Source organism: Cannabis sativa, chromosome 1 (assembly GCF_029168945.1).
Source record: "Cannabis sativa cultivar Pink pepper isolate KNU-18-1 chromosome 1, ASM2916894v1, whole genome shotgun sequence".
NCBI classification, from domain to species: domain Eukaryota; kingdom Viridiplantae; phylum Streptophyta; class Magnoliopsida; order Rosales; family Cannabaceae; genus Cannabis; species Cannabis sativa.
This window is the reverse complement of record NC_083601.1, coordinates 64,092,252-64,117,005: the sequence shown is the minus strand read 5'-3', so window position 1 is coordinate 64,117,005 and position 24,754 is coordinate 64,092,252. Positions and strand designations below refer to the sequence as shown.

Below are 24,754 nucleotides of genomic sequence, written 5' to 3'. Positions count from 1 at the left end.
ATACTTCAAGAAGAGATTGGGGGTCCTTCCGCCGGGAGGCCCCTTCGTCTTGAAGGTTCTTCTGAGAATCAGACTTCCCGGCCTCAGCCTTCAGCCCCCGAACCAAACTCGGGTGCTCCCGGTGCTAGCACTTCCGGTGCCGGTGGTAAGTCTCCCTTGATAATTCGCTATGTTCCTTCCGTTGATGAATATACCAGTCATAGGCCCATAGGGTTCGACGAGCGTCTCCGTAGGTTTAAGATGCCGTCGACCCGGTGGGGGGATCATTTGAAGGAATTTTATTTTACGAACTTAGGAGATTACCTAGGTCGGTCCCGGATGGGCTCCGGCCCTCCGGAACCTATTCCCTTAGGTCCGTCGGCTTACATAGCGTCCAGCTGGTTTCGGCCCTCGGACAGTTATCTTGGAGATGATGCTGCCAGCATTAAAGTTCGGGACTTTGCTAGGGCCGAATTAGGAAGTTCGGGTAGGAGTAGCTTATTTGCTGCATCTTTTATAAGCGGTTCCTCACGAACTTCTAACACTTGCTTATTTTATTGGAACAGGTACCTCCATGGATGCCATCCTGGAACAGCTTGCCGGGGTTCATACTCCCGTGGCTCCTCCGGCTTTCACCCCCTCTCCCCCGGCTCCTTCCTTGAAGGTTCCTTCCGGCGCTCCCCCCGAAACCATTGACTTAGTGGATGACGAGGAGGTGCTTCCGGGAGAAGGCCAAGGGAAAGGGTGGGACTTCTCGGAGGAAGCCGTTGAGGGTACTGGAGAGCCTCAAGCCCCTCCAGTGGTAGCAGAGGAGGACGAGGAGGAGCCTGAAGTGGCTCTGATTCGCAAGCGTAAGGGCAAGATGATTGCCCAGGACGAGCCGAAGAGGCCTCGGAGGGCCGACACTCCTGCTCATGGCCTAGACGGCGGGGTTTCCCCGATGGAGGAAAATCCTGCTCCTCCCCACATTGATCTTACCCCGATTCCGGGGGATGAGGTGAGGCAGGAGCTTCGCATAGCCAAACACAACTATGCTATGGACGAGTACTCCCGGGGGTATGCCGAAGTGGAGGCCCTTAGGAGGATTCTGCGAGCTGAGGTTGAGGCGAGCATCAACCACCCGGACTATCATGATCCGTGGAACCTCAATCTGGACCCCTTAACGGACTGGTTCCGTCCCCTCCTAGGGCCCACTTTGGCTCCCTTTGCCGCGGAGATGACCGGTGAGTTCGCTTCTCAGCTTACACGTTGCGCGCCCAAGCGGTTTGCCACTTGTGCTTCCCTGAACTCTATCTTCCAGGTCCAGGACCTCAGCCATTCTCTCACAGTGGTAAGTACTTTGCAATTTTTTGCGTTTCCTTTTTGTTGTTTGTATTTTGTTTTCTTCCTTTGAGAAATTTTTCCTTATACCTCGTTATGGTTCAGCTTGCTGCTGAGGCTGGTCGCCTCTCCAGGAACATCATAAACCATGGCTTCGCTCTGTCCGACTTTGGGGACATGAACGACGTCAGGAAGGTCCTCCAAGACCTCACAGCGGAGAGGCAGATCTACCAGGAGGCTGCCGAGCGCCAGGAGGCAGCGGCCAAGGCCAAGGAAGAGGAGGCCAACCGGAGGGAGGCTCAGGCGGAGGCCATGATCCGGGACGAGGCCCAGCGGAGAGACAGGATGGAGGCCCATCATCAGGAGGAACTAAGGGCTCAAACCGAGGCTGTCGAGAAGGCCAGGCGAGATCTCCGGGAGGCCAGGGAGGCTTTGGATGAAATGGCCGCCAAGGTGAGGTCTCTAGAGGAGACTCACCAGTCGGATATCGAATCCAAGGCCGCTCTAGCTGCGGAGTTGAAGGAGCTTAGGGATTACAAAGATCAGTCTACCTGGAAGGCCAAGAGAGCCGAGCTCCTTTCTCCTGTTTCCTGCGCCCGGTGCCCGAAGCGCTTTGATGATGGTGTCTACATGGCTTGGGCCACCAATGATCAGAGTATCAAGCTTACTTTTTATCCCAAACCCGAGGAAATGATTGCCAGATTTCGGGAAAAGAAGAAGAAGCTTGATGCTGCGCTTGAGGCACGGATTGGACCTCGTCTTCCTCCGCGGGCTGACTGAGCTGCCGTATTATTGACCCAGATTCTACCCGTTCTTCTTATAACTCTTTTTTTTTTTTGTTTGTACATATTTGCTGCTGCCTTAGAACAATTTACATATAGGCGGCAGCTTTTATTTGAAGGGGAGACAATTATATCTTAAGGCCTGTCCCCGGGCCATTTACATGTGTATGACCTACCCTTCGGGCTAGGATATTTTTTTCTTATATATATGCGATCTTTATTTGTCACACTTAGGTATTTTAACCTGTCCTTTGGCTCAGGGTTTTTATACTTATGCTCTTTATTTTTGCGCATATTTTTTGACCTGCCCTTTGGGTCAGGATATTTTACTTAGATTGACCTGCCCTTTGGGTCAGGATATTTTACTTAGTTTGTTTTTGTTTGTCCGTGCGGTATACCCTAGTACCCCCCTGAGTGGCATAGAAACTTTGTTTTTAAGGCACTCAGTTTTATTTAATATAGAGGAGGCATACATTTGGACGGTACAAACCCTTTGAACAAAATCTAAGTTTAATTCGCTACTGGTAATATTTTCTGAGGTGATCGGCATTCCAGGCTCTTGGGACAGTAGTTCCGTCCATTCTTTTCAGTTTGTAAGTGCCAGAACCGATTTCGTCCTCGATTTCATATGGTCCTTCCCAATTTGGTCCAAGTACCCCCACTCCGGGTTCTTGGGTGGCTGGGAAAACCCTTCTTAGGACCATATCCCCAATAGCGAATTTTCTATTTTTAACCTTGGAGTTAAAATACTTGGTCACCTTCTTTTGATAAGCAGCCATCCGTATTTGGGACTCATCCCGGAGTTCTTCGACTTGATCCAGAGCCTCTTGGAGCGGGGCACGATTGGTGGCGGATCATAAGTCGTCCTCTGTGGGATGGGAATAATGTTTCCACCGGGACCATTGCTTCCTGGCAAATGTACGCCATTGAGAACGGCGAGTGACCGGTTGTGGTTCTGGGGGTCGTCCGGTAGGCCCACAATACCCTTGGCAATTCTTCAGGCCAGTTATTTTTACAGGCCAGCAGCTTCTTTTTCAAGGTGACCTTTAGGATTTTATTGACTGCTTCCGCCTGGCCGTTTGTTTGAGGCCGGGCTACCGCGGAGAAGCTTTTTACCACTCCGTGTTGGTTGCAAAAGTCAGTAAATTCCTCGCAATCAAATTGCTTTCCATTGTCTGAGACTATCTTGTGAGGCAAGCCGTATCGACACACTATGTTTTTGATAACAAAGTCCAACGCCTTCTTAGCAGTTATTGTCTTCATAGGCTCAGCCTCTGTCCACTTGGTGAAGTAGTCCACTGCTACTATTGCATACTTTACCCCTCCTTTTCCCGTAGGTAGAGACCCGATGAGATCTATTCCCCAGACCGCGAAGGGCCAGGGGCTGGTCATCAAAGTGATCTCATTTGGAGGAGCTCTCGGTATGTTCGCGTACCTTTGGCACGAGTCACACTTTTGGACATAGTCTATACAATCTTTTTTCATTGTTGGCCAGAGTACCCCTGCCTCAATATTTTCTTTGAGAGGCTGGGTCCTCCCGTATGATCTCCACAGAACCCTTCATGGACCTCCAGCATGATTTGTCTAGCTTCAGGGTCCGATACACACCTTAAATAAGGCATGCTGAGTCCTCTCCGGTAGAGAATTTGATCCATCATTACATAACGATGAGCCTGATACTGAATCTTTCGAGACAGTGCCCTCTCTTGGGGCAACTCACCTGTGGTTATGTACTTTATGATGGGGACCATCTAGCTGGGTTCTTGCCCAACCGTTTGTGTGGTCTCTTTTATTTTGATGCTTGGCTCTGCCAAGCGTTCCACTGGTACTACCCCCAGCTCTTCGATTTCGCTGTCCGAGGCTAACTTAGCCAGACAGTCCGCGTGAGCGTTCTTTTCTCGGGGGATTCTTTCTATTTTATAGTCCGTGAATTCGTGGAGTAGTTCTCGGACTATTGTTACGTACGCGGCCATCCTTTCGCCGCGAGTTTGGTATTCTCCGGAAACTTGGTTTACGACCAGCTGAGAATCGCTGTAGACTTCCACCCTCTTGGCTCCTACAGCTTTAGCCAATTTTAGCCCTGCTATCAGGGCCTCATATTCGGCTTCATTATTCGAAGCTGTGAAGTTGAATCGGAGTGCTGCCTGGAGCCGCAATCCAGTAGGTGATATCATAGCCACTCCGGCTCCTGAACCGTTCTCATTAGAAGCTCCATCCACAAATACTCTCCAAGTGGGGATGGGTGGCTCCGGTGTATTGGCTGTCGCCTCGGCTTCATTACATTCGGTGATGAAGTCCGCCAAGGCTTGGCCTTTTATGGAAATCCGGGGCACGTAATGTAAGTCGAACTGACTCAGCTCCATCGCCCACTTGAGGAGCCTTCCGGATGCTTCAGGCTTACGGAGAACTTGCCGGAGTGGATGATTGGTCAAGATTCTGATCGGATGGGCTTGGAAGTATGGTCTCAACTTCCTTGATGCCATCAGGAGGCAGAATACTAATTTTTCAATAACCGGGTACCTTGTCTCGGCCCCTACCATGCGCTTACTAACATAGTACACGGGGTGCTGAATTTTTTCTTCCTCCCGGACCAGTGCAGCACTGACCGCATGCTCGGAGACGGCCAAGTAAAGGAACAAGTCTTCTCCAAGGACGGGTTTTGATAGGATAGGAGGTTTGGCCATGTGGTCTTTTAACCTTTTGAATGCCTCCTCGCATTCATCTGTCCATTCGAACTTTTGGCATTTCTTCAGTATGTTGAAGAAGGGTATGCACTTGTCCGTGGACCGTGAGATAAAGCGGCTCAGTGCGGCTACCTTTCCGGTCAAACTCTGCACGTCCTTATGTTTCTTGGGGGATGGCATGTCCAGGAGAGCTTGGATTTTCTCCGGGTTCGCCTCGATCCCCCTTTGGCTGACTATGAAGCCCAGGAATTTTCCCGACTTGACCCCGAAGGTGCATTTTTTCGGATTGAGCTTCATGCCGTATCTCCGGACGACTTCGAAACATTCCTCTAAGTCGTTTGCATGGCTGTTGCATGCTTTGGATTTGACGAGCATGTCGTCTACATATACCTCCATGTTTCGTCCCAGGAGGCTTTTAAACATCCGGTTAACCATTCTTTGATAGGTTGCTCCGGCGTTTTTCAGTCCGAAAGGCATGACTAGGTAACAGTATACCCCCTTATCGGTCCTGAAGCTAGTGCACTCCTGGTCTGCCGTATGCATTTTTATTCGGTTGTACCCAGCATAGGCATCCATGAAAGACAGCAGCTTAAATCCGGACGTGGCGTCTACCATCTGGTCGATCCTGGGCAGCGGAAAGCAGTCCTTTGGGCAGGCTTTGTTTAGATCTGTGAAATCTATACAAACCCGCCAGGTCCCGTTCGGCTTGGGCACCAGGACCGGATTGGCCAGCCATTCCGGATAGTATACATCGCGGATCATGCCATTGGACAAAAGTTTATCCACCTCTTTCTCTAAGGCCTCGGCTTTCACCGAGTCGAGCGGGCGTCTCTTTTCTTTGGACGGGGGGCATGTCGGGTTGACATTGAGTACATGGGTGATGACATGAGGGCTGATGCCGGTCATGTCTTCTTGGCGCCATGCGAAAATGTCGATGGCGCCCTTCAGTGTTTTTATTATTTTATCTTTTTCCTCCGGATCCAGGCTTCTCCCTATCCGGAGTACTTTGGTGGAGTCGTCGTCGCGCACTGGTATTTCTTCGACGTCCTCTATTGGTTCTACGACCCTTTCGGACCCTATGCGAGGATCCAACTCGTCCTCTTCAGCCTTCTCTATCTCAGGGGGCCCCCGGACCATGAGTGCGGCAAGTGGGTGGCAACATTGTAACATTGCACGGCCTGCTCCTTGATTTCCCCTCACCGTTCCGACTCTGGCTTCTGAGTAGGGAATTTTAGGCATAGATGTCGGATTGAGGTTATTGCACCAAAGTCGACGAGGGCCGGTCGGCCTAAGATTGCGTTGTGGGGTACATTTGGACAGTCTACCACCACGAAGGTGCAATACTTGAATGTGCTTTGGGGGGTATCGGGGCACAGGGTAACCGGGAGCCTGACTTTTCCCATCGGGATTAGCGTCGTCCCGTTAAACCCTGTGAGCTGCGATCCACTAGGCGAGAGGTCCCGGTCGGTCAACCCTATCGCAGTGAAGGCTTCTTTGAAGAGCAAGTTCACGGAACTCCCGTTGTCAATCAGGACCCTAGCCACCACCTTATTTGCGATGGGGGTCTCTATGACCAGCGGGTCGTGATGAGGAAAACGCACCGCCTTGGCGTCTTCTTCCGTGAACGTTATGGGTTGGTCCATTAGCCGAGGCCTTTGAGCCGGGAGTTGAGTGACCTCCCACACCTCACTGTGTCTTGCGGCCTCGGCATATCTCTTTCGCTCCTTGCGAGTGTTTCCTCCGATATGGGGACCTCCGGAGATCATGGCTACCCGTCCATTAGGCCGGGGCGGTAGTCCGGGTATATGCTGGGTGTCACCTGCGGGAGCAGCTGGAGGCAATACTCCTGCTGTACCCCCTGGTGTTCCCGGAAGCATACCCCCTGCCACCTGCCCTGGATTAAGGTGGGGCAACCTATTTTTGATCCACTCATAGAGGTGGCCCAAACGGATCAAATTCTCAATCTCGTCTTTGAGATTTTTACACTCATTGGTGCTGTGACCAATGTCGTTGTGGTACTCGCACCTTTTACTCGGATCTCTCCGGGAGCTGTCTTTGTACAATGGCTGTGGTCTCCGGTAGTGCGTATTCTGCCTTGTGGCAAAATATACACGTTCCTGAGAGTCCGTGAGCTCTGTGTACTGGGTGTATTGGGGTGTGTACCCCTTCTTTTGGCGCTTCTCTCCCGTTCGGGTGCTGCCCCTTGGAGGACCTTTTGCTCCTCGACCCCTGGGTAGGGCCTGTTAAGCTAGCAGTCGGGGCAGCCTGTGAAGGGGTCCGTCCATTCACCCCGGACGGGTTGCCGTAATGGGAAGATGCCGGGGCCAAAGCTTGGCCCTGGCTGTATCCGGGAGTAGCAGAGAACTGTATGCCACTTACCGGAGGGGTCGCGGTCGGGACAGTACCCGAGGGCGATACTCCTGGCATGTATCCCGCTATCCCGGTGGGATAATAGCCTCCGTAAGCCACGATCTGGGCTTCTTCGAGGTTAATATATTTTTGGACTCGCTTCTGGAAGTCCTGAAGGCTAGCAGCGCCTTCTTGCTGTAATTCGTTCCAGAAGGGAGTCCCAGTGCGGATTCCTGCTTGGAGAAGCGCAAGCTGTTGTCCGTAGTCGACCTTCTTGGTCTTCGAGGCTTCCTCTCGGAACCTTTTGATGTAATTCTTCAAGGTCTCGGTGGGCAGTTGCTTGATGTTGGTCAAGGCACTAACCTCCAAGTTGACCTTCCTGGCAGCGACAAATTGTCTCCGGAAGTTGGTTTGGAGTTTGTTCCAACAACCCACCGATCCTGGTTCCAATTTCTTGAACCATTCCTCTGCCGATCCGCTCAGAGTGAGGGGGAAGCATAAGCATTTGGCGTCATTGCTGACCCGCATGACTGTCATGACTCGGTTGAATCGTGACAAGTGATCACTGGGGTCGGAGTTCCCAGTATATGCCGCCATTTCGGGCATCTTGAAGTTTTTAGGGAGCTCCGCCTCCAGGATATGTTTGGCGCAAGGCTCCCGATCCTCACTGTCCGAGTCGGAGTCGTCTCCCTTCTGCCTCCGGGAGACTCGGGCAATATCTTTTCGAAGTATGGCAAGTTCTGCCATAATCCCTTCGTTTACAGTACCCGAGGAGACTACGGGCCTGTATCTTTTTTGGTCAAGGTGATCCCGGAGGTCACCTTGATTCCCATTGATTTGATTTCTCAGATCAATGGGTGGACATCTCTGTCCTCTTCTTCCTCTACCCACGGTTCTGGTGCACGGAAACGCTTTTCCGGTCCCCTCGATCCTGAGGGCCAAGACTCCCTCTTTGGGGCTTGCCCCTCTGCGGACCTTTCCCTTTAGGGAAATCCGAGCGGACCTTTCGCGGATCCTGCGCCTTTTTCTTTCGACCAGGGGCAGAAGTAGGGTTTTTTGTTTGGTTTTCCTCAGCAGGGTGCCTTATAGGGCTAGGTTCCCTAGGCCTTTGCTGCTGGGAATTAGGCGAAGACGTTGCTGGCTCCCCGTCGAGTCCAGCGGCCATCGCCTTGGGATGCACGTGAATACCAGCTGCCTCCATGGCTTTCTGCATGGCTAGCATCACTTCCTGCATTTTTTGATTTTGCGCTTTCTGAGCTTCGATCTCAGCTTCATGATCGATAGCTTTTTGTCTAAGGAGCACCAGCTCCGAGTAGCTTCCTCCGTCATAGGCATACTGGTTGAGGTGTTCCTCGTAGTTTTCATCGGGAACTATTTCTTCTTCTTCTTCCTCGGACTCCTCTGCTGCCCTTGAGGCTACATCTTCCTCATTGGGATCTTGAGCGTCTTCTAGAGGGCGAGGATGACGTGTAGCTCTTGTCTCCACCATTGTCGTGAAGTTAAATGCTTGTTGTGAAGCAGCTTTCCTCAGCTCTCAATGAAAGCACCAAAATGTTGACCGAGGTTTTCGGCAACTATTAAAATATAATTATAATAAGGAGCTGTAAAAAAGTGAGATGAAGACTTTTTACGTGGTTGGGGCGTTAATGAGCCTTAGTCCACGAGCCACTGCTATTAATGGATGTATTTAATACAGATTCTACACTTGAGAGAATGTTTTTCTCTTAAATACAGAGAATGTTCTTGGTGAGTTTTTTCTCTTCTTGCTCTTTTGCAACCAAGATTCTCGACCCCATTAAATGAGCTTTGAGGGGGTATTTATAGTGTTTTGGTGGGGTAATCCCTAGAATTGTTCTTACACATGTGTCTGTGAGTATCCATAAAGTTGGGCATTTCCGATGAATATACCATGGGTGATGCATGGTCAAATCCCTAGGTGCTGTAGGGTTTTTATGGAGAATGTCCTTTTTGTCTTGTGATTGACGTGACTCTTCGCAGAGTAGCCGTCGCTAGACTTAAATGATCATTACTGTAGCGCTGCTGTTCGGGGGTTGTCTTGAGTCGGACTTTATTGCGTGTTACAGTCCCAACACGCTTCCTCCCATGCAGCATTAAATGCGACTTGATTTCTCGGGAGAGACCTGACACATCCCGGAGAGCCTTCATGCTATACTAGCTTCCTGGAGTACCTTGTACTCCGGGTGTCTCCTCCGGGACCCATGCTAATAGCGCTTCTTGGTGGCATAAAAAGACTTAGCAAATCTTTCCAAGTTATCTGATCCACGTGTCCCCTCTCGACTGGTCCACGTATTTTGGGCGAATTTTGGAGCAACACCTCCCAAGAGCGCTGTCTTTATCGTCATATAGCCGGACGCTGAGCCTTGTGCTTCAAAGTGGCGCCAGAATCATGGCGGACTTGGCTTGATCAAATTGACCTCCCAAGCAAAGCTTTAAATGCTGTCCATTAACTTTGAAAGTTGCTGGACCAACACCTTTTAATTCCACCGCTCCATAAGGAAACACCTTGACCACTGTGAATGGTCCTGACCACCTTGACTTCAGCTTCCCAGGAAACAGTTTCAACCTTGAATTAAAGAGTAAGACTTGCTGCCCTGGTTGAAACTCCTTCCGCACTAGACCTTGATCGTGCCACTTCTTAGTTCTCTCCTTGTATATTTTTGCGTTTTCATAGGCTTTGTTTCGAAACTCCTCTAACTCATTCAGCTGTAACAATCTTTTCTCCCCTGTAGCTTTTAGTTCCATGTTAAGAGTTTTCATGGCCCAAAAAGCTTTATGCTCTAATTCCACCGGTAGATGACAAGCCTTTCCGAACACCAACCGATATGGGGACATGCCAATCGGTGTTTTGAAAGCAGTTCTATATGCCCACAATGCATCATCTAATTTTCTTGACCAATCTTTCCTTGATCTTTGCACTGTTTTCTCTAGAATCATTTTAATCTCCCGATTAGAAATTTCAGCTTGGCCATTACTTTGGGGATGGTATGGTAAAGCAGTTCGATGTCGGACACCATATTTTGAAAGAAGTGCTTCAAACTGCTTGTTACAGAAGTGACTCCCTTCATCGCTTACTATTGCTCGAGGAGTACCAAACCGAGTAAAGATGTTCTTTTGTAGAAAGCGGAGAACTGTCTTACCATCATTCTGAGCTGTAGCTGCAGCTTCTACCCATTTAGACACATAATCGACAGCCAAAAGAATGTACTGGTTGCTAAAGGATGAAGGAAAAGGACCCATAAAGTCTATTCCCCACACATCAAACAATTCAACTTCTAAAATTCCTGTTAAAGGCATCTCGTTTCTTCTTGAGATATTACCTGTTCGTTGACAACGATCACATGCCTTTACAAAAGTAGTAGCATCCTTGAATAGCATTGGCCAAAAGAATCCACTTTGCAACACCTTTCCAGTTGTTCTGTTTCCACTAAAATGTCCTCCACATGGTAAAGCATGACAATGATTTAGGATAGAATACATCTCCTCTTCAGGCACACATCTCCTAATTATCTGATCAGCGCAGTGCTTGTAGAGGATTGGCTTTTCCCAATAATAATGTTTCACCTCAGAAAAGAATTTCTTCCATTGTTGACGCAAAAGCTCGGGAGGAGTTATTTTTGCAGCCAAGAAATTAACATAGTCAGCGTACCATGGTACCATCAGGTTTTCCCTCACACTAAAGAGTTGTTCATCAGGAAATTGCTCATTTATTTGTACCTCTTTTGTATTCTGACTCTCTTCCAGCTCTAATCTTGACAAGTGGTCTGCTACCAGGTTTTCGGTGCCCTTTTTATCTTTTATCTCTAAGTCAAACTCTTGAAGTAGAAGTACCCACCGAATCAGTCTCGGTTTTGCATCCTTCTTGGTCATAAGGTATTTGATTGTTGAATGATCTGTGTAGACAATTACCTTATTTCCAATCAGGTAGGGTCGGAATTTGTCACAAGCAAACACTATTGCCAGCATTTCTTTCTCTGTAGTGGCGTAATTTAATTGAGCATCATTCAGAGTTCTAATGGCATAGTCACTTGCGTCGCACATCAACTCAAACGGAAACTCCCAATTTGGTGAAGTTACTATCGGTGCTGTAATCAATCTCTCCTTTAGAACCTTGAAAGCTTTTAAACAATCTTCTCCAAACTCAAATGGAACACCATTGACAAGTAAGCTAGATAAAGGTTTTGAGATTTTGGAGAAGTCCTTGATAAATCTGCGGTAGAAGCCAGCATGTCCTAGGAAACTCCTCACTCCTTTTACAGAAACTGGAGGTGGCAAATTCTCTATTGTTGAGACTTTATCCTTATCCACCTCAATTCCTGCCTTTGAAATTTTGTGCCCAAGAACAATTCCTTCTGTTACCATAAAGTGGCACTTCTCCCAGTTTAACACCAAGTTAGACTTCTCGCACCTAGTTAGCACTTTTTCCAAATTTTCCAAACAATGATCGAAGGAAGAACCAAAAACTGAGAAATCATCCATAAAGATTTCAATACAAGATTCAATCAAGTCTGAAAAGATAGCCATCATACACCTTTGAAAAGTAGCAGGGGCGTTGCACAAGCCGAATGGCATTCTTCTGAAAGCAAAGGTACCGTAGGGACATGTGAAAGTAGTCTTCTCTTGATCTTCAGGTGCTATAGCTATCTGGTGGTATCCAGAATATCCATCAAGAAAGCAGTAATATTCTTGCCCCGCCAATCTGTCTAGCATTTGATCAATGAAGGGCAAAGGGAAGTGATCATTTCGTGTTGCTTTGTTGAGTTTCCTGTAATCGATTCAGATCCTCCAACCAGTGACTGTTCTTGTAGGAATCAATTCATTCTTTTCATTCTTGATCACAGTCATTCCACCTTTCTTTGGAACCACTTGCACCGGGCTAACCCACTTACTATCTGAAATAGGATAAGCAACTCCAGCATCCAACCACTTAACTACTTCTTTTCTGACCACTTCTTTCATGGGTGGATTGAGTCTTCGTTGAGCGTCAATTGTCGGTTTGGCATTGTCTTCGATGAGAATTTGATGCATCACTGTTGAAGGACTGATTCCTTTGACATCACCTAGTGTCCAAGCGATGGCCTTATTATGAGCTCGGAGTACCCTCAGAAGTCTATCAGTTTCCACATCAGAGAGAGAAGCTGAAACAATAACTGGCAGCTTTTTATCTTGACCCAAAAACTCATAACTCAAGTGACTAGGAAGCACCTTCAATTCAAGTTCTGGAGGTTTTTCAGTAGATGGCTTTAGCTCCTTTGGAACTGCTCCCAATTCCTCAAAATATCTTCTGTTCAAGGGCCCATTGGAATCAAGCCACTTCACATAACCCATGACCTCTTGTCCCTCTTGCTCCGTCAATTCATCTTCAGTTAAACTTAGTTCAAGAGGATCATCTAACAGCTTTTTCTCACCCACAATTTCATCAATCAAGTCAATGAAGAAACAGTTATCACTTGCCTTTGGGTACGTCATAGCCTTTAGCACATTAAAGACCACTTCTTCTCCTTGGACTCTCAGCTTTAATTCACCCTTCTGAACATCGATCAAGGCTTGGCCAGTTGCCAAGAATGGTCTCCCAAGAATGATTGGGACATTGCTATCTTCTTCCATATCCAAAACGATGAAATCAGCTGGAAAGATGAACTTGTCAAACTAACACATCCTCAATGACTCCTCTAGGATGGGCTAGTGATCGGTCCGCCAATTGGAGAGTTACTGTTGTTGGCTTTGCTTCACCCAGCTGCAATCTTTTAAACACTGATAGAGGCATCAAGTTAATGCTGGCTCCAAGGTCACAAAGTGCATTTATTCCTTCAATTCTCCCGATAGTACAAGGAATAGTGAAACTCCCTGGATCTCTGAGTTTGGGAGGGAGTTTCTTCTGTAGAATGGCGCTGCACTCTTCAGTTAGAGCCACTGTCTCATAATCCTCCATCTTTCTCTTCTTTGACAGAATTTCCTTCATAAACTTCACATAACTTGGCATCTGCTCTAAAGCTTCAGCAAAGGGAATGTTAATGTGAAGTCTTTTGAAGACTTCTAGGAATTTGGTGAACTGCTTGTCTAGGCTTTACTTTCTAAGCCTTTCAGGGTAGGGTATTTTCACATGGTGATCACTATTAATTGGTGGAGACTGCTGTGATTGTGTTGGGCTGTCAGTGGCCTTCGTTGAAGAGGGTGTTGGGGTTGACATTGGTTGAGCTTCATTCTCCTTTTCTCCATTCACTAGTTGTGGCATTTCAGGACCATCATAATTTTTACCGCTTCTAAGGGTAATTGCTTTGCAGTTTTCTTTGGGGTTTACTTCAGTTGTGCTAGGCAGATTCCCTTAAGGACGAGTTGCTACTTGAGTTGCTAGTTGGCCCATCTGTGTCTGCAGGTCTTTGATTGAAGATCTAGTTTCAGTCATGAATTGAAGCAATAAATCTATTTGCAAACTAGAATTTCCACCAGAGGTTTGTTGCTCATTAAACTGTTGGTTCTGATTTCGTTGCTGATAGAACCCACTGTTTCTTCGGTTATTACCCTGGTTAAACCCATAATTGTTGTTGTTATTCTGTGAATAATTTCCGATGGCTTTAGCTTCATCCATTGGAAAATCATCCACATCAGCTTGACACTCTGAAAAGTGATGACTTCCTCCACATAACTCACAAACAACTTGGGCTTGTTTAGCTTGCCCTGCAATTAGCTTTGTCAATGCCTCAACCCGTGCTGTCAACTTTGTGATGGCATCAACCTCTAACACACCAGCTACCTTCTTTGATTGACTCCTTTCAGTTGGCCACTGCTGATTGTTTAGAGCCATCTCCTCCAATAGATCATAAGCCTCATTAGCACTCTTTCTCAAAAAGGCTCCACCAGCTGCTGCATCTATTAAAGTTCTAGTGTTTCCTACCAACCCATTGTAGAAGTTGTGGACCAGCATCCACTTCTCTATACCATGATGAGGGCACTTTCTGATCAAATCTTTAAACCTCTCCCAAGCCTCATGGAGAGATTCATTATCTTGTTGGCAGAAGTTATTGATTTCTCCTCTCAGCTTTGCAGACTTGGCTGGAGGAAAGAACTTTGACAAGAATTTCGTTGCCAGATCATTCCAGGTGGCAATAGAGTTTGGTGGCAAGGAGTTTAGCCAACTCTTGGCTCGTTCTCTAAGAGAGAATGGGAACAGTCTCAGTCGAATAGCATCATCACTAACTCCATTAACTTTAAAAGTTTCACAAAGTTCCATGAAGTTAGAGATGCGAGTTAGGATCTTCGGAAGGGAGGCCACCAAGCGGGGCGAAGGCGCACCATTTGAAGTATGGCAGGTTTGATCTCAAAGTTGTTCACTGCCGGTGGCATGATACATGACTGCACTCCTGTCAGAGTAGGGAGAATGTAATCTCTCAACCTGCGGCCATTAGCTTGATCTTCCACGGCGCCACCATTATTACCATTATTACCTCCATTGTTCGCAGCATTAGCATTCACATTAGCAGCCATGATTTCTGAAGTTTCAGCAGTTGCTGAAACTCCTTCTTGCCTCTTGTTCTTTCGGTATCTCCTACAAGTTTTCTCGATTTCAGGATCAACTGGTAATATGACAGCTTGTCCTTGACGGCGCATACACTTAGGATTCCTGAAATGGATCACGAAAATATTGCAAGAAAAAGGTTAGAAAAATCAGCAAGAGAAAATATACCAAAGTAGAAGTTAGTATAATTTGTGTAATATTAATCTTTAAACAATTCGCCGGCAACGGCGCCAAAAACTTGTTACGAATTTTATATTTATTTCGCAAGTGTACGCAATCAAGTAGTATCTCACGCAAGTGAGGTCGAACCACATGGAATTGGATTAAGTACTACTGAATTATACTTATGATTCTATTTGGTAAAATAATAAGTTTGCAATTTGCAAGTAAACAACTCATAAATTAAAAAGAAAATAAACGAAGATTAATCAAGATGAGAGATTAGGGAGGTGAATCCTGTTGTTAAGCTACCAATGTTAATACCTAATTGCTATCCTTATCTCAATGTGAATGACAGATTATAAATTAACCTAACTCTTTTCAGATCTTTTAGGTTCTAAATAATGTATTCTCTAATTAACTTCTTAATTAAATCAACACAAAATCAGCATTAAGCAATAATCTATTAGTCACTGAGGCTATGTAAATACTTTCGTTTTACATCAGAACCTGGACTATTCAAATTTTAGCATTCTCAATTCTCACTTTTCAGATTTCGAATTGAGATCATTGAACATGTAAAAGGTGATCAAGCTTGCACATGGAATTAAACACAAATAAAGATAATATTCACACATAAGATAAAGGAATGACAATTATTTATTAACTAGGCATAAACTTAAACAACAATCATCATCCTCCCGTATTGGGAAATTTAGTTCATAATAACTCTAAAAACATCCATGATTAATTCAGAAATAAAAACAAACATAAAGAAGAATTTAAGGGTAAAAGAAAGAAACTAGGAGGTGATATCGCTCCGGGTCTTCAAGATAGCTTCCTCTCCACTTGCATCCACTATTAGGTCTGTTTTTGCTTCATTCTGAGCTTCAGTGTCGTATTCCTTATATAGGGATGAGTAGTGTGCCTCCAATTGAGAGAAAAATCAAAAGTAGGTCAAAACCACGACGTCCGTACCAAGTCGCGACTAGCCCTTAAGCTGGTTGCGACTACAGGCAATCCTCGAAAATCAGAGGTTCTGCCAAATCTCGAAGTGGCGACCAGAGTCGCGACCTGGAAAAAGGGTCGCGACCTGGCTCTCATGAAGTCGCGACTACTGTAGCTTCTGGAACCGAATTTTCCAACTTTTTTCCAGTTTATCCAGTTTTTCGCCATTTGGCTGAGTTTGAACTTTAACACTCCGGGAACCTAAAATAAGAAAAATCAAGCGTAAAACTGCTCCAAAAGACACCAATAGACGAGATAATGCTAACTTTAAAGACCCGAAACATAGGCTAATTATAACCTAACAAATTATAATTGATTAATCAAAACCAATTATATGAGTCTTACAAGCAGTATTATCTCAACTAGTGCGGGGACCATGGGTCTATATAACCAAGCTTCCAATAAGTAGATCAAGAATTTATCACTAAAATTCACTAACTTATTAATTCTTCGTTGAACCCACCCATAGAACTTAGAATTGCACTCTCAGTATATAGAATGCTCTATATGTTTCACCATATAGACACATCATTAGTTATCCATTGTTATAATCCTAATTTGATCAATGATCCTCTATATGAATGATATACATTGTAAAGGTATTAGATTACCGTTACACCCTACAATGTATTTAATCCTTAAAACACTTAACCCCGTATAAATGATATTTCAGCTTATGTGAAATGAGATCTCCACCATTTATTTTTGTTTGGTCAAGCTCGAAGGAAATCATCCTTTACTTACTATACGCCAAATAGAAGCTATAGATTCCATGTTTATGTTAGCGCTCCCACTCAATTGCACTATCGTGTTCCCAAAATCTACGTATCACCCTGACCTAAAAGTAGGCTTAACTAACAAATCAAAGAACACGAATAGCCTCTGGAGATTGAGCCTAATCATAACAGGATTAAGATCATTTGATCTAGGATCAACTCGGCGATATTGACTTGAATAGATATTACGGTAAGTTTAATAAATCTAAGTCAAAGTTCAATATCGGTCCCTTATGATGCATACTCCATGCATCCAACCTGAGCTTTACTTTAACCAATGCTCTGGAAAGAACATAGCACTTCTCCAAATACAAGTAAACTCTGTTGTAGATTATCATATCAATAAAACCCTGTGTCTGATAAATCTAGGAAACTTTATTCACATAGTCATGTTTACTTTCCAATGTGTTGACAGCACAATAAACAGGATCAAGTATGTGAAAAGGGTTTCAGATGAATTCATACATTATGTACATATAATCATGAAATAAATCACGTGAACCATGAAACATTAAATGTTATTTCTGATCTATATTAATAAGTAAATCTGATTATATTGAAATGAGTTTTATTTAGGGCATAGAACCGAACAAACTCCCACTTGCACTAATATAAAACAAAAAGTGCATTTCAAATAATCTCAACATCTTGATATACAAATCAAGTGTAGTAGTAGTAAACTCCTTGTAATAGGATCTAAAAGGTTGAATTAACCACAACCTTTCCTTCACTATTACTCTTCCTTAATCACAAAATCATTGATAATGTGAAATTCCTCTCTATATGTCTACTATCTTGGGATATTGGATTCTATACATACCTTTGGCAACTACTTTTGGTTAATCAGGAAATTAACACTAGTAGTTTAGGCAATTTGGAATGGTGCCAAAAATGTATAGAATTTTCCTTAGACTGAATAAGTACCTTTCCTGCAACTTTAACATTCAGTCCCTTTCTGGTAGACCTATAGACTTCAGATAGGTTTTTACACTTCTCCAAAATCACTATTCCACCCCCAGAGTAACCACCATCTTATCAGAATTATTTTCTAGCACAAAGGCAAATTTCAAAATCTGATGTGGTGTAGTCTAAGAGTTTTAAACACACCCTTATAGACTAACATATAGTTCCTCTTCTTAATCTTAAGATTTACTTGATTGTCTTCCAATGTTCTTCTCCTGGATTAATCTGATACCTACTCATTACTCCCACTCAACAACAGGTGTCTGGTCTAAGGCATACAAAAGCATATCTAAGACCTCTCACTGTTGACATAAGAAATGGCTTTATCTTTTCTGGAATAGTTGAGACTTTTCCTTAGATAAATAAAATCTATTCCTAAGAAGTTGTGAAGCTTCTATAGATTGCCATTAGAAAGAAAATGCTTCAGAATCTTACTAAAGTATGTTGCTTGCATTAGAGTAAGTAATTACCAGGTATACCACAAGTCATAGGTTTAGATAAACTCAAACCTTTAATACTAGGAACAGGAAGTTTGTTAAGTCCATAGAATAGACTTATTAACTAAAATTTCCTTTTATGTCCTTGTAATAGAAAACTTTAGGTTACTCCATGTGAATGGATTAAACCATAGTTCTATTGGCTTTTCTTCTTAATTTCTTATCATGACAATCCATTACTTGTTTAAACTCACAATGGATTTTAATCACTAGTGTCTTTCAAGTCATAAGAAGGTGAGTTCCTAGAAACTCTCCCACTACGACAAGGTACCGTGAATTATGTCTAAGAAAACTAAATGGTATTAACCTCTTTAGTTGTGACATGACAATAGAGGCAGTGGGATCATCATATGTCATATAAGATGATAGAATACTTTTGGAATCAAGAAAAAATATCTCCTTTATTTGCTACTTGTTTTCAGACTTAGTCATTATCTTAGAAAAGTAGTTATTTGTTTGAACAAATACTTTCTTATCTATTGACTATGGGATGGTCCACCACTAATCTCTTAGAATAGCTAACAAACCATGGTTAACAGTTCTAGCTTTTCTTAAGATTTTGATTAGGTCATCCATGAATCTAGTAATGATTTACATTAAGTATACAACTATTACATCATTCTGAAATTGTATTACCATAGAAGGATTTAGGCAACGACTAGTAACTAATCATCAATATGCAACTCGAAATTTCTGGGGAGGTAAGTTTGGATATAATTCAAAAAATCAATTTAATGATCTTTGAACTGCATATCTACTAACTATTTCTCCACCCCTATCAGTTCGCAAGATTTTTAACCACTTACCTTAATGGTTTTTAACCATTGCTAGAAATTTAAGAAATTTTTAAACATTTCAAATTTCTTGCTAAAAGATATAATCTAGAGTGATCGTTTTAAGAATACAACGAAAAAATCATATCCACCCCTGAATGTACATCCATCTGCGAATGAGATGAACTACTTTCAGTGGATATAGGCTTATTAACTCTTTGCAGAGATTGATCTTGTCAAATCCACTATGAACAAGATACAAATGCCATAGATTAATAAAAATGTGGTTGTGTCGTTTTGATGACTTAGGTTTAGTTACATCAAAGACTTCTTAGAATAGTGCAAGTGGATCCTGGTCACAGAATACCAAACTCATATTCCATACAGTTTGAATCCATTAATAGAAGATGGATATTGAACACTTGGGAAGTGTAACTGTATTGCTTCCTGGAAGTAGAAATATAAGAAAATTTCTGTTTGGATTCTAAAATTAAAGTCAAAGACTTAAATTCAACCAAATATAATGAGTAATTCTTTCTTGGACCACCAGAACTAATTTAAACTCTAAGTCAGATTTTCCCATACAAGTAGGAGATTTCTAAGATTGAGGTTTTATATCAATTGGGAATAGAATTTTGGGATTATAATCATATGCGTCATTTAATTTCTTAAGAGAAAATATAGAATGACATGAAATGATTTATAGACCATTCATCCAATGATATGTTGTTGCCCCTGATTTCGCCCAATATACGTGGACCAACCGGATAGGGACACGTGGATCAGACAATTTATAAATATTTGTTAAGTCTTTGTATGCCACAAGGAAACATCCTGGACATAGGTCCCGGAGGAGGCACCCGGAGTTCAAGGTGCTCCCGGAGGCTCACGTAGCACTGAAGCATCTCCATGAGGTGTCAGGCTTCTCCTGAGTAATCAAGTCGCATTAAATGTTGCATGGGAGGAAGCGTGTTGAGACTGCAACACGCAATAAAGTCTGACGGCACAACCTCCAACCAGCAGCGCCACAGTAATGATCATTTAAGTCTAGCGACGGCTACACTGTGAAGAGTCACATCAATCACAAGGCAAAAAGGACATTCCTCATAAAAATCCTACAGCACCTAGGGATTTGACCATGCATTACTCATGGTATATTCATTGGGAATACCCAACTTTATGGATACTTACAGATACACTTGTAAGAACAATCCTAGGGATTACCCCACCAAAACACTATAAATACCCCCTCAAAGCTCATTAAATGGGATCGAGAATCTTGGGCTGCATATGAGCAAGAAGAGTAAATACTCACCAAGAACATTCTCTGTATTTATAGGGGTGACATCCTCTCAAGTATAAATTCTGTATTAAATACATCCATAAATAACAAAGACTCGTGGACTAAGGCTCATTAACGCCCCAACCACGTAAAAATCCTTCTCTCACTTTCTTACAGCTCAATAGTATAATCATATTTTATTAGTTGCCGAAAACCTCGGTCAACATTTTGGTGCTTTCATTGAGAGCTGAAGAAAGCTGCTACAAAACAAGCATTTGACTTCACAAATATGGTGGAGACAAGAAGTACTCGTCAGCCTCGCCCTCTGGAATACGCTCAAGACCCAAACGAGGAAGATGTAGCCTCAAGAGCAGCAGAGGAGTCCGAGGAAGAAGAAATAGTCTCCGATGATGACTACGAGGGAAACCTCAACGAGTATGCCTATGATGAAGGTAGTTACTCAGAACTGGTGCTTCTTAGAAAAAAAGCTATCGATCACGAAGCCGAGATCGAAGCTCAGAAAGCGCAAAACCAGAAAATGCAGGAAGTGATGCTGGCCATGCAAAAAGCCATGGAAGCAGCTGGCATTCACGTGCACCCCAAGGCAATGACCACTGGACTCAACAAGGAGCCAGCGACGTCCTCGCCTAATTCCCAGCAGCAAAATCTAGGGAGCCTAGCCCTATAAGATATCTTGCTGAAGGGAATCAAACAAAAAACCCTACTTCTACCCCTGGACGAAAGAAAAAGGTGCAGGATCCGCGAAAGGTCCGCTTAGATTTCCCTAAAGGGAAAGGTCCGCAGAGGGGCAAGCCCCAAAAAGGGAGTCTTGGCCCTCAGGATCGAGGGGACCGAAAAAGCGTTTCTGTACACTAGGAACCCGGGGGTAGAGGGAGAAGAGGACAGAGATGTCCTCCCGTTGATCTGAGAAATCAAATCAATGGGAACCAAGGTGATCTTCGGGATCACCTTGACCAAAAAAGATACGGACCCGTGGTTTCCTCGGGTACATTGAATGAAGGAATTATGGCGGAACTCGCCATACTCCGAAAAGACATTGCCCGAGTCTCCCGGAGGCAGAAGGGAGACGACTCTGATTCGGACAGCGAGGATCGAGAGCCATGTGCTAAGCACATCCTAGAGGCGGAGCTCCCTAAAAACTTCAAGATGCCCGAAATGGCAGCCTATACCGGGAACTCCAATCCCAGCGACCACCTGTCACGGTTCAACCGCGTCATGACGGTCATGAGGGTCAGCAATGACGCCAAGTGTCTGTGCTTCCCACTCACTCTAAGTGGGTCCGTGGAGGAATGGTTCAAAAAACTGGAACCAGGATCCGTGGGCTGTTGGAACAAGCTACAGACCAACTTCCGGAGACAGTTTGTCGCCGCAAGAAAGGTCAACCTGGAGGTGAGTGCCTTGACTAATATCAAGCAACTGCCCTCCGAGACCTTGAAGAATTACATCAAGAGGTTCCGAGAGGAAGCCTCGAAAACCAAGAAGGTTGATGACGGACAACAGCTTGCACTTCTCCAAGCAGGAATCCGTACTGGGACTCCTTTCTGGAATGAGTTGCAGCAAGAAGGAGCTGCTAACCTCCAGGACTTCCAGAAGAGAGTCCAAAAATATATCAACCTCGAAGAAGCCCAAATCGTGGCTTATGGGGGCTACTACCCCACCGAAATAGCAGGGTTTATGCCCGGAGTATCGCCCTCGGGTACTGCCCCGACTGCGACCCCACAAACAAGTGGCATGCAGTTCTCTGCTACCCCCGGGTATAGCCAGGGCCAAGCTTTGGCACCAGCATCTTCTCACTTTGGCAACCCGTCCGGAGTGAATGGGCAAGCTCCTTCACATTCTGCTCCAGCTGCTAGCTTAACAGGCCCTTCCCAGGGGTCGAGGAGTAAAAGGTCCTCCAAAGGCAGCACCCGGACGGGAGAAAAGCGCCAGGAAAAGGGGTACACCCCCCAATATACTCAATACACGGAGCTGTCGGACTCCCAAGAACGTGTGTACTTCGCTACTAGGCAAAATACACACTACCGGAGGCCACAGCCGTTGTACAAAGACAGCTCCCGGAGAGATCCGAGCAAAAGATGCGAGTACCACAACGACATTGGTCATAGCACCAATGAATGTAAGAATCTCAAGGACGAGATCGAAAATCTAATTCGATTGGGCCACCTCTATGAGTGGATCAAGAATAGGTTGCCCCACCTCAATCCGGGGGTATGCCTCCAGGAACACCGAGGGGTACAGCGGGAGTATTGGCTCCAACTGCTCCCACAGGTGACGCCCAGCATATCCCCGGACTGCTGCCCCGACCTAATGGACGGGTAGCCATGATCTCCGGAGGTCCCCATATCGGAGGGAATACTCGCAAGGAGCGAAAGCGATACGCCGGGGCCGCTAAACACAATGAGATATGGGAAGTTACTCAACTCCCAGCTCAAAGGCCTCGGCTGATGGACCAACCCATCACATTCACGAAAGAAGACGCCAAGACGGTGCGCTTCCCTCATCACGACCCGTTGGTCATAGAGACCCCCATCACGAATAAAGTGGTGGCCAGAGTCTTAATTGACAATGGGAGTTCCGTGAACTTGCTCTTCAAAGAAGCCTTCACCGCGATAGGCTTGACAGATCGTGACCTCTCGCCTAGTGGGTCCCAGCTCACAGGGTTTAACGGGACGACACTTATCCCAATGGGAAAAGTGAGGCTCCCAGTCACCCTGTGCCCGGACACTCCCCAGAGTACATTCAAATACTTCACCTTCGTGGTGGTAGACTGTCCGACAGCCTACAACGCGATCCTCGGCCGACCGGCCTTGGTAGACTTTGGCGCAGTCACTTCAATTCGACATCTGTGCCTAAAGTTCTCTACCCAGGAGGCCGGAGTCGGGACTGTAAGGGGAAATCAGGGGGAAGCAAGTTAATGTTATAATGTTGCAACCCACCTGCCCGTACTTATGGTCCGGGAGTCCGCTGAGCCAGAGATGGCTGAGGAGGATGAGTTGGACCCTCGTGTAGGGTCCGAAAGAATCGTGGAACCAATGGAGGACGTCGAAGAAATATTAGTGTGCGACGCCGACTCCACCAAAGTACTCCGGTTAGGGAAGAACCTGGACCCGGAGGAAAAGGACAAAATACTAAAAACACTGAAGGGCGCCATTGACATCTTTGCATGGCGCCAAGAAGACATGACTGGCATAAGCCCTCATGTCATCACACATGTACTCAACGTCAATCCGGACATGCCTCCCGTCCAGCAAATGAGACGCCCGCTCGACTCGGTGAAAGCCGAAGCTCTAGAGAAAGAGGTGGACAAACTTTTGACTAACGGCATGATCCGCGACGTGTACTATCCGGAGTGGCTGGCCAATCCGGTCCTGGTGCCCAAGCCGAACGGAACTTGGCGAGTTTGTATAGACTTCACCGATCTAAACAAAGCTTGTCTAAAGGACTGCTTCCCGCTGCCCAGGATCGACCAGATGGTAGATGCCACGTCCGGATTCAAACTGTTATCCTTCATGGACGCCTATGCTGGCTACAATAAAATAAAAATGCATACGACAGACTAGGAGTGCACTAGCTTATGGACCGATAAGGGGGTATACTGCTACCTAGTCGTGCCTTTCGGACTGAAAAACGCCGGAGCAACCTATCAAAGAATGGTTAACCGGATGTTTAAAGGCCTCTTGGGGCGAAACATGGAGGTGTACATGGACGACATGCTCGTCAAATCCAAAGCATGCAATAGCCATGCAAGCGACTTAGAAGAATGCTTCGAAGTTGTCCGGAGATACGGCATGAAACTCAACCCAAAGAAATGCACCTTCGGGGTCAAATCAGGAAAGTTCTTGGGTTTCATAGTCAGCCAAAGGGGGATTGAAGCAAATCCGGAAAAAATCCAGGCTCTCCTGAATATGCCATCCCCCAAGAAACATAAAGATGTGCAGAGCTTGACCGGAAAGGTAGCTGCATTGAGCCGTTTTATCTCACGGTCCACAGACAAGTGCATACCCTTTTTCAACGTGCTAAAGAAATGCCAAAAGTTCGAATGGTCGGACGAGTGCGAGGAGGCATTCAGAAAGCTAAAAGACCACATGGCCAAGCCTCCTATCCTATCAAAACCCGTCCTTGGAGAAGACTTGTTTCTTTATTTGGCCGTCTCCGAACACGCGGTCAGCGCTGCCCTGGTCCGGGAAGAAGAAAAAACTCAGCATCCCGTGTACTATGTTAGTAAGCGCATGATAGGGGCCGAAACGAGATACCCGGTCATTGGTGTTTTGCCTCCTGATGGCATCAAGAAAGTTAAGGCCATACTTCCAAGCCCATCCCATCAAAATTCTGACCAATCACCCGCTCCGGCAAGTCCTCCAAAAACCTGAAGCGTCTGGAAGGCTCCTCAAGTGGGCAATGGAGCTAAGTCAATTCGACTTGCACTACGTACCTCGGATTTCTATAAAAGGCCAAGCCTTGGCAGACTTCATTACTGAATGCAACGAAGCCGAGGCAACAGCGAATAAGCCGGTACCGCCAATCCCCACGTGGAGGGAATTTGTGGACGGAGCTTCTAATGAGAACAGTTCTGGAGCCGGAGTGGCTATGATATCACCAACTGGACTGCGACTCCAGGCGGCCCTCC

General features: G+C 45.4%; 1 non-coding gene across 1 annotated transcript; it reads left to right on the top strand.

Annotated features, from left to right (window-relative positions):
* The first annotated feature begins 14,067 nt into the window (after positions 1–14,067).
* Positions 14,068–14,174, top strand: LOC133033831 (small nucleolar RNA R71). Its single transcript, XR_009685892.1, has one exon. It is a non-coding gene; the product is annotated as a small nucleolar RNA R71 (small nucleolar RNA).
* The last annotated feature ends 10,580 nt before the right edge of the window (positions 14,175–24,754 follow it).